We start from the raw sequence: 9,706 nt of genomic DNA on the forward strand, positions 1-9,706 counted from the left end.
TGGCTGTAGGATTTTTTGCGCCCGCCTGATTTGCTGCCAGTCCGCCGGTGTCTACTGGTGCGCAGGGTCTGGCTCTAATAGAGGATTGACCATTCCTCTTGCTCTGTGGTGTGGCTCTGATCGGTCCATCGGCCATCGGCTTACCCCTCTGAGCCACACAACCTGCCTCGTTCAGTTTGCCAGGCGGCCCAGAATGTGCTCGGATCGATGATGACTCCCTCATTCTGCATTCCTTGGAAAAGCTGAACAAAATGAGTGAGAACTCCCTACCGTCGTTCTCATCGAAACTGAGGTCCGGCACGTTGTCTCCCCAAGGTAGGAGTGAGGGACAGCTTCACCTCGGCCACACTCTCTCAGCCACCGCAAACACCACTGCCAACACCTCCTCACCACCACCACTCCCCTACCCCCACCCCCACCACCAACAGAAGCCCCACCAACCCCCATTGGCCTCGGCATGGGAGAGCCATGCAGAGGGCTCAGGTCTGGGAGCCGTTTCCCCATCCTAGCTGGGTTTTCTCGGGATGGAGGTCCTCGTGGCCTGGCCAGGCTGTAGTGGCGTGTGGGGCAGCTGGCATCCTCGCTGTAGGAGTCCCACTGCGTGGCATTGGCACAGGCCCTGGGAGCGCCTGGCAAGGACCATCATGGGCCAGGGTGGCGCTTCAGGCAGCACTCCTGGCATCGTGTGCGGTGGGAGCCTCGCGGCGGCAGCTGCCATGGGTCCAGAGGAGAGCCCTGGGCCGGGCAAGCCACGACATGTGCCTGTGCTCTTTGGCCCGGTGACATGCATGGAATGCCCCATGGGGTTGGCAGAAGGGCAGAGGCACTAGGCCAGGCCGCCCACCTTGACAGGGCCTGAAAGTCTCCCAGGGGCTGCTCACCGTGGCCATGCAGGGCCTGTGCTGTGGATCCAGGGCGGGAGTAGAGCCAACGAGCTGCCTCTTGGCCTGGACAGGAACTGCAGGGACTGGGAAGGACCGCAGGCGGGTTGATCCCGTGCAGCTGCGCCACCCTAGGCTCTGGTGTGTTCCGATATGGCCCCTCACGGCTCCATGGGTTGTGGGAGCCCTGCCCCGCCCTTTCTAGGTCAGGGCTGCCAACTGCTGGAGAGCCAGGATGGCTTTGGGGTGTATCTCTCCGGCGCTGCGGTCCCCGACCGGTGAGCCCCTGGCATCTGCATCCCCGAGGAGGGGCATTCCAGGGGCGTCATTGCAGGGCCCCGGAGGGATGGTTTGCGATGACCCATGGGCCCGCCAGGCCTGCGTCAGCTAAGTTACCCCAGCGTGGCCATGGGGACCTTTCTTCCTCACTCACAGGGCTCCGGAGGCGAAAGGTGTTTTCCTGGGCAGGTCTGTTTGACTGGGGGCCAGGTGTCTCCCAATCCTTCTGGGCTTGGGGGTGGGATCAAGACCGCTTGGAGGTAGTCTGCATGCCAGGGAGGACAGGGAAGGCCCCGAGTGTGCCGGTGCCAGCCGGGCACACTGCTCTGTCAGGAGGGGAGCTGGGCAAACGTCCACCTCACCTTGGGATGGAGAGGTGTCCTGATTTCCTCGCGCCTCTCGGCTGCGGGGCAGCAGGCGGGGACCTCCGCGAGGGCCATGGGTTGTGCGTGTGCTGAGAAAGGGGCCTTGCCTTGCCTCGCCTCCCCGGATTTTGATGGCAGCGTCCAATGTGCTTGTGGCTGTCCTGGCTGAAGATCCCTGGCCTGGTCGTGGGAGTCGGTGGCGGGGGGACCTGCCATGCAGGCACGGGGACGCGGGTGTGGACCAGGCTGCCAAGTGACTGCACGTGTCCTCAGAGGCCAGGCCCCCAAAGCCTGCTGGCCATGGACACACCCCCACACTGGGTGGCAATGGGCCCCGGGATCAGTTGGGTTGTGCGCCATTCCGTGACGGGGCGAGGGCACCACTTGCCAAGGGCTATGCCCCCTGCCCCGTGAAGGCGTTTAACCAGGTGTGCGGGACACGGCACCTGCACTGGAGTCCGCGGGCCCCAACCTCGGTACGGCTTGGGTCGATTTCGGCCCTGGACCCGGTATCCTATGTGTGGTGCCCAGCGCACACGATGCCAGGAGCCCTTCCCATGGGCCCCTGTGTTTTCCCGGTGTTGGCTGTGGTTCTGTGCAGTGTAGTAGCGCTGGGACAGCTAGTGGGGTGACAGTCCGCATTGATGTCAGTCCTCCGTTGCCTCAGAGGGTGTACGTTGAAAGGGCGTGCTTTGCTTCACCAGGCTGACCTTGAGACACGGAGTCTCTGGCAATTTTTAGCCGCCCCTTGGGGTCAAACATCGTGCTCCGTGTTTCAATGGCACCAATCTTATGACGCTGTGAGGCAGGACATGAGACCAGGGATCCATGTACTGGGCAGGCTCTGTAGGGAGCTGAGGCCTCCACACGTGAGCACCCCCCCACATGCCTACCCCCCCATCAGAATCACCCAGACCTGGCCGCACCCCCTCCCCGCACGCACTCAACCACATGGCACACAGGGACTACACGCAGTCACAGGACACCACCCGCACAATAGAGACACCCATTCCGCGGGCTCACACAGGCGTGCACGTACAGACACACACACCCACACGCACACACAGAGATACACACCCACACTCAAAGTCTCTCAGGCACTCACACCCGTGACCATGCTATTCTGTGCTCATGGCATCACACCCGGTTGCAGCCAGCCCTGTGGGACAGAGGGACAGGAGAGGCAGTTGCAAGGCTCACTCACAGATCCGTTCCGAGCATTCCTGGAAGGTGAGCACCGCAGTCCGTTTCTCACGCGTGCATGCGTATTGTCATACTTCTCAGGTGCGGTGGTCATGCCAGGCTCGCCCTCGGCCCGCAGGACTAGGCTTTCCTGTCCTTGGACGCGTGGAGGTTGGCCAGTCCCTGGAAGAAGAGTGGTCCCGGGTGGGCACATTGCGGATGTCGAATCGCGAAGACGGTAAGCCTTCTATTGTGTCAGGTGGAGTCATTGGATGTAGGATTTCCTTCGTGCGCCTGAGAGGCTGCCAGTACGCAGTTGCCTACTGGTGCACGGGCTCTGGCTCCAAGAGAGGATTGACCGTTCCTCTTGCTCAACGGCGTAGCTCTGGTTGGTCCAGGCTGCTGGAGGGTTCTGAGGCTATCGGCTTACCCCTCTGAGGTGTGCAGCCTGACTCATTCAGTTTGCCAGGCGACCCAGAATGTGTTCGGATCGATGATGACTCCCTCATTCTGCATTCCTTGGAAAAGCTGAACAAAATGAGTGAGAACTCCCTACCGTCGTTCTCATCGAAACTGAGGTCCGGCACGCTGTCTCCCCNAAAGTCTCTCAGGCACTCACACCCGTGACCATGCTATTCTGTGCTCATGGCATCACACCCGGTTGCAGCCAGCCCTGTGGGACAGAGGGACAGGAGAGGCAGTTGCAAGGCTCACTCACAGATCCGTTCCGAGCATTCCTGGAAGGTGAGCACCGCAGTCCGTTTCTCACGCGTGCATGCGTATTGTCATACTTCTCAGGTGCGGTGGTCATGCCAGGCTCGCCCTCGGCCCGCAGGACTAGGCTTTCCTGTCCTTGGACGCGTGGAGGTTGGCCAGTCCCTGGAAGAAGAGTGGTCCCGGGTGGGCACATTGCGGATGTCGAATCGCGAAGACGGTAAGCCTTCTATTGTGTCAGGTGGAGTCATTGGATGTAGGATTTCCTTCGTGCGCCTGAGAGGCTGCCAGTACGCAGTTGCCTACTGGTGCACGGGCTCTGGCTCCAAGAGAGGATTGACCGTTCCTCTTGCTCAACGGCGTAGCTCTGGTTGGTCCAGGCTGCTGGAGGGTTCTGAGGCTATCGGCTTACCCCTCTGAGGTGTGCAGCCTGACTCATTCAGTTTGCCAGGCGACCCCCCCCCCCCCCCCCCCCACCATCCTTAAGCCCCGCCAACCCCCAAGGACCTCTGCATGGGATAGCCTTGCAGAGTCCTCTGGGTCCAGGAGGCGATTCCCCATCCTAGCTGGGTGTTCTCGGCATGGAGGTCCTCAAGTACTGGCCGGGCGTTGGTGTTGTGTCAAGCAGCTGGCATCCCTATCGTCGGAGTCCCTTTGCGCGGCGTTGACACGAGTTATGGGAGCGCGTGGCACGGACTAGTGTGGGCCCGGGTGGCATTTAGGCAGAGCTCCTGGCATTTTGTGCAATGGGAGGCTCACGGTGGCAGCTGCCGTGGGTCCAGAGAAAAGCCTCAGCTGGGCAAGCCACGATCCGTGCACTTTGTCTCGGTTATGTGCATGGAATGACCCATGGGGCTGGCCAGAGGGCAGAGGCACTAGGCCAGGCCGCTACCCTTTACAGGGCCTGAGAGTGGCTGCTCCCAGTGGCTGCTCACTGTGGCCACGCAGGGCCTGTGCTGTGGACCCAAAGCGGGAGTGGAGCCACTGCGCTGCCTCTTGGCCTGGACAGGAACTGCAGGGATCGAGAAGGACCGCAGGCGCGTTGATCCCGTGCTCCTGTGCAGCCCTATGCTGGGGGTGTCTTCCGATACAGCCTGTCAGGGCACCTTGGGTTGTGGGAGCCCCGCCCGCCCTTTCAAAGTCGAGGTGGCCAACCGCTGGAAAGCCGAATGGCTTCGGGGTGCCTCACTCCGGCCTCTCTCTGGTGCCGTGGTCCCTGACCGGTGTGCCCCTGGCATCTGCATCCTTGAGGAGGGGCGTTCCAGGGGTGTCTTTGCAGGGCTCCGCAGGGATGCATTAGCGATGACCCGTGGGCCAGCTGGCCCTGCGTCAGGTGGCTTGGCCCAGTTTGGTCATGGGGACCTTGCTTCCTCGGGCCCGGGGCTCCCGAGGTGAAAGGTGTTTTCCCGGGCGGGTCTATTTGACTGGGGGCCAGGTGTCTCCCAATCCTGCTGGGTGGGGTGGTAGGATCGAGACCTCTCAGTGGTAGTCGGCGTGCCAGGGAGGACAGGGAAGGCCCCAAGTGTGCCAGTGCCAGCCCGGCGCAGTGCCTTGTCAAGAGGGGGAACTGGGCAAACATCCACCTCTCCTTGGCCAGAGAGGTGTCCTGATTTCCTCGCGCCTCTCGGCTGCGGGGCAGCGGGCGGGGACCTCCGCGAGGGCCATGGTGCTGTGCCCGTGTCGAGAGAGGGGCCCTGCATTGCGTCCCCCGCGTTGGCTTACTGCAGCATCCACTGAGCTTATGGCTGTTCTGGCTGAAGATCCCTGGCCTAGACGTGGGAGTCCCGTTTGACCTCGGTGGACGGGGGACCTGCCGTGAAGGCACGGGGATTCGGGGGTGGACCGGGCTGCTGAGTGGACTGGACCGCTGAGTGATTGCACGCTTCCTTGGAGGCCGGGCCCCCGTAGCCCACTGGCCATGGACACACCCATGCCCTGGGTGGCAATGGGCCCTGGGATCAGTCGGGTCATGCGCCCGCTGGCGGCAAGACAAGGTCAGTGCTTGCCAAGGGCTGTGCCACCTGCCCCTCTAGGGCGTTTTTGCCGGGTGTGCAGGACGCGGCACCTGACCTGGAGTCTGCGGGCCCCTCACCTTCATACGGCTTGGGTCGGTTTCGACCGAGCACCCCGTGTCCCGGGGGTGGCAGCCTTCCCATGGGCCCCTGGGTTTTCCCAGTGGTGGCTGAGGTGGTGTGCAGTGTAATAGCGCTGGGACAGCTAGCGGGGTGACAGCCCGCATCAACGTCGCTCCTCCGGTGCGTCAGTGGGTGTACGTAGAGAGGGCGTGCTGTGCTTTGCCAGGGTGACCTTGAGACGGGGAGTCTCTGGACATTTTCAGCCACCCTAGGGGTCAAACATGGCGCTCAGTGTTTCAGTGGCACCAATCTCGTGTCACTGCGAGGCAGGACGTGAGGCCAGGGATCCACGTACCGGGAAGACTCTGTTGGGGGCTGAGGCCTCCACATGTGAGGACAAACGCCCGCATGTTTACCCCCCATCAGAATCACCCAGACTCGGCCCCACCCCCCTGAACACCCTCAACCACACGGCACACAGGGACTACATGCAGTCAGAAGACACTCCCCACACACACAGCAACACAGAGACACCATCTGTGTGCTCGCATATGGGCGGGCAGGTACTGACACACACACCAACACACTCGCACACACAGAGATACACACACATATTTAAACTCAGGCAGGCACCCAAAACCGCAGGCATGCTGTTCTCTGCCCGTGGCATCATGCCCGGCTGCAGTCAGTCCTGTGGGATTAAGGGACAGGACAGGCAGGTGCAAGACTCACCCCCGCATCCGTTCTGATCCGTCCGGCGAGCTGAGCACTGAGGTCCATTTCTAACGGGTGTGTTTGTATTGTCCACACTTCTCAGATGCGGTGGCCACGCTAGGATCACCATAAGCCTGCAGGACTAGGCCTTCCTGTCCTTGGATGTGCAGAGGTTGGCCGGGTCCCCGGAAGAAGTGTGGTCCCGTGTGGGCATGCTGCAGACATCGGATCGTGAAGACGGTAAGCCTTCCATTGTGTCATGCGCAGCCATTGGCTGTAGGATTTCCTGCGCCTGCCTGAGAGTCTGCCAGTCCACCGGTGCCAACTGGCACGCAGGCTGTGGCTCCAAGAGAGGATTGACCATTCCTCTTGCACAGCGGCTTGGTTCTGGTCGGTCCAGGCTGCTGGAGGGCTCTGAGGCCATCAGCTTACCCCTCTGAGCCACGCAGCCAGCCTCATTCAACTGGCCAGGCAGCCCAAAATGTGCTCGGATCGATGATGACTCCCTCATTCTGCATTCCTTGGAAAAGCTGAACAAAATGAGTGAGAACTCCTTACCGTCGTTCTCATCGAAACTGAGGTCCGGCACGTTGTCTCCCCCAGGGCAGGTAGGAGTGAGGCACAGCTTCCCCTTGGCCACACTCCCGCAGCCACCACAACCACCACCGCCACCACCTACACACCCCCACCACCAACCCCACCCCCACCACCCACAGAAGCCCCACCAACCCCCAAGGGCCTCGGCATGGGAGAGCATTATGGAGGGATCAGGGTCCGGGAGGCATTTCCCCGTCTTAGCTGGGTGTTCATGCCGCGGAGGTCCTCGTGGACTTAGCGGGCTTTGGTGGCTTGTCGGGAAGCTGGCATTCCTGTCCTAGGAGTCCCATTGTGCGGCGTTGGCATGGGCCTGGGAGCACATGGCATGGACAAGTGTGGGCCAGGTTGGTGCTTCAAGTAGAGCTCCTGGCTTGTCAGCGGTGGGAGCCTCACGGCGGCAGCTGCGTGGGTCGGGCAAGCCAAGAAAGGTCCCCATGCCCTTGGGCCCAGTGATGTGCATGGAATGCCCCATGGGGTTGGCAGGAGGGCAGACACTAGGCCAGGCCGCTATGGTAACAGGGCCTGAAAGTATCCCAGTGGCGCTCACTGTGCCCACACAGGGCCTGTGCTGTGGGCCCAGGGCAGGAGTGGAGCCACCAAGCTGCCTCTTGGCCTGCACAGGAACCTCAGGGACCAGGAAGGATGACAGGGGGATTGATCCCGTGCACCTGCGCAGCCCTAGGCTCTGGTGTTGTTCCATAGTGCCTGTCACGGCTCCGTGGGTGTTGGAGCCCCACCCCACCCTTTCCAGTTTGGGGCAACCAACCACTGGACAGCCGGGACAGCTTCGGGGTGCCTTGGTCTGGCTCTGCGGTCCCCGACCAGTGTGCCCCTGGCGTCTGCATCCCTGAGGATGGGTGCTCCAAGGGCGTCATCACAGGGCCCTGGAGGGATGCCTTAGCGATGACCCACAGGTCCGCCGGGCCTGCATCAGCTACCTTAGCCTAGTGTGGCCGTGGGGACCTTGACTCCTCAGGAACGGGGCTCCCGAGGTGAAAGGTGTTTTCACGCGCGGGTCTGATTGACTGGCGGCCAGGTGTCTCCCAATCCTACTGGGCTAGGGGGCAGAATCAAGACCTCTCGGTGGTAGTCTGAGTGCCAAGGAGGGCAGGGAAGGCCCCGAGTTTGCCAATGCCAGCTTTTCGCAGTGCCCTCTCAGGAGGGGAAGCCGGGCAAACATCCACGTCTCCTTGGTCAGGAGAAGTGTCCTGCTTTCCTCATGCCTCTCTGCTGCGGGGCAGCGGGTAAGGACGTCCGCGAGGGCCTTGGTGCTGTGCCTGTGCTGAGAGAGGGATCCTGGCATGCATCCCCCAGGATGGGTGAACGCAGAGTCTATTGTGCTTGTGACTGCCCTGTCTGAAGGTCCCTGGCCTGGACGTGTGAGTCCCGTTTGACCTTGGTGGCAGGGAGACGTGCCATGTAGGCACGTGGATAGTGGCGTGGACTGGGCCGCTGAGTGACTGCACATTTCCTCTCAGACTGGGCCCCCGAAGCCCGCTGGCCATGGACACGCCCGTGCCCTGGGTACCAATGGGCCCTGGGATCAGTTGGGTCGTGCACTGGCCCACGGCGGGGCGAGGGCACTGCTTGCCAAGGGCTCTGCCGCCTGCCTCGTGAGGCGTTTTGGCCGGGTGTGTGGGACGCGGCACATGGCTTGCAGTCTGTATGTCCCTCACATCCCTACGGCTTGGCCCGGTCTCGGCCCTGCACCTGGTGTCCCAGGGGTGGTGGCAGCCTTCCCATGGCTCCAGAGTTTTCCCGGTAGTTGCTGAGATTCTATGCAGTGTAATAGCGCTGGGACAGCTAGCGGGGTGACAGTCCGCATCAACGTCGCTCCTCCGGTGTGTCAGTGGGTGTACATAGAGAGGGCGTGTTGTGCTTTGCCAGGGTGACTTTGAGACGGGGAGTCTCTGGCCATTTTCAGCCACTCTAGGGGTCAAACGTGGTGCTCAGGGATTCATTGGCACCGATGTCGTGACACTCCGAGGCAGGACGTGAGGCCAGGGATCCACGTACCGGGCAGGCTCTGTCGGGAGCTGAGGCCTCCCCATGTGAGCACCCCCCACATGCGTACCCCCCCATCAGAATCACCCACACGGGCCGCACCTCCCCGCACACACTTGATCACACGGCCCACAGGGACTACACGCAGTCAAATGTCACCTCCCCAACAACAACACAGATACCCCATCTGTGTGCTCTACACAGGCGTGCACGTACAGACACACCCACACACTCGCACACACAGAGATACACACCCACACTCAAATTCTTGCAGGCACTCAAACCTGCGTCCGTGTTGTTCTCTGCCCGTGGCATCACCCCCGGCTGCAGCCAGCCCCGTGGGACAGAGTGACAGGAGAGGCAGGTGCAAGGCTCACCCCGGATCGGTTCCGAACCGTCTGGCAAGCTGAGCACCACGGTCCGTTTCTCACACGTGCGTGCATATTGTCCCCACTTCTCAGGTGCGGTGGCCACGCCAGGCTCGCCGTCTGCCCGCAGGAATAGACCTTCCTGTCCTTGGATGAGCAGAGGTTGGCCGGGTCCCAGGAAGAAGTGTGGTCCCAGGTGGGCACGCTGCAGACGTTGGATCACGAAGACGATAAGCCTTCCATTATCTCAGGCGGCGCCATCAAGTGTAGGATTCCCTAGGCCCGTCCAAGAGGCTGCCAGTGCGCGGGTGCCTTCTGACGCGCTGGGTATGGCTCCATGAGAGGATTGACCATTCCTTTTGCTCAGTGGCTTGGCTCTGGTCGGTCCAGGCTGCTGGAGGGCTCTGAGGCCCTCAGCTTACCCCTCTGAGCCGCGCAGCCTGCCTCATTCAATTGGCCAGGCGGCCCAGAATGTGCTCGGATCGATGATGACTCCCTCATTCTGCATTCCTTGGAAAAGCTGAACA

General features: G+C 61.8%; 3 non-coding genes and 1 pseudogene across 3 annotated transcripts; all 4 read left to right on the forward strand.

Annotated features, from left to right (window-relative positions):
• Positions 1 to 201: 201 nt before the first annotated feature.
• On the forward strand, positions 202 to 296 carry LOC117797632. The gene has a single exon (XR_004622624.1). It is a non-coding gene; the product is annotated as a small nucleolar RNA SNORD116 (small nucleolar RNA).
• A 2,898-nt stretch (positions 297 to 3,194) lies between these two features.
• Positions 3,195 to 3,289, forward strand: LOC117797633. Its single transcript, XR_004622625.1, has one exon. It is a non-coding gene; the product is annotated as a small nucleolar RNA SNORD116 (small nucleolar RNA).
• A 3,410-nt stretch (positions 3,290 to 6,699) lies between these two features.
• On the forward strand, positions 6,700 to 6,794 carry LOC117797634. The gene has a single exon (XR_004622626.1). It is a non-coding gene; the product is annotated as a small nucleolar RNA SNORD116 (small nucleolar RNA).
• A 2,864-nt stretch (positions 6,795 to 9,658) lies between these two features.
• Positions 9,659 to 9,706, forward strand: LOC117797635 (annotated as a pseudogene; the record flags this gene model as incomplete).

This window comes from Ailuropoda melanoleuca, unplaced genomic scaffold (assembly GCF_002007445.2).
Source record: "Ailuropoda melanoleuca isolate Jingjing unplaced genomic scaffold, ASM200744v2 unplaced-scaffold10304, whole genome shotgun sequence".
NCBI classification, from domain to species: domain Eukaryota; kingdom Metazoa; phylum Chordata; class Mammalia; order Carnivora; family Ursidae; genus Ailuropoda; species Ailuropoda melanoleuca.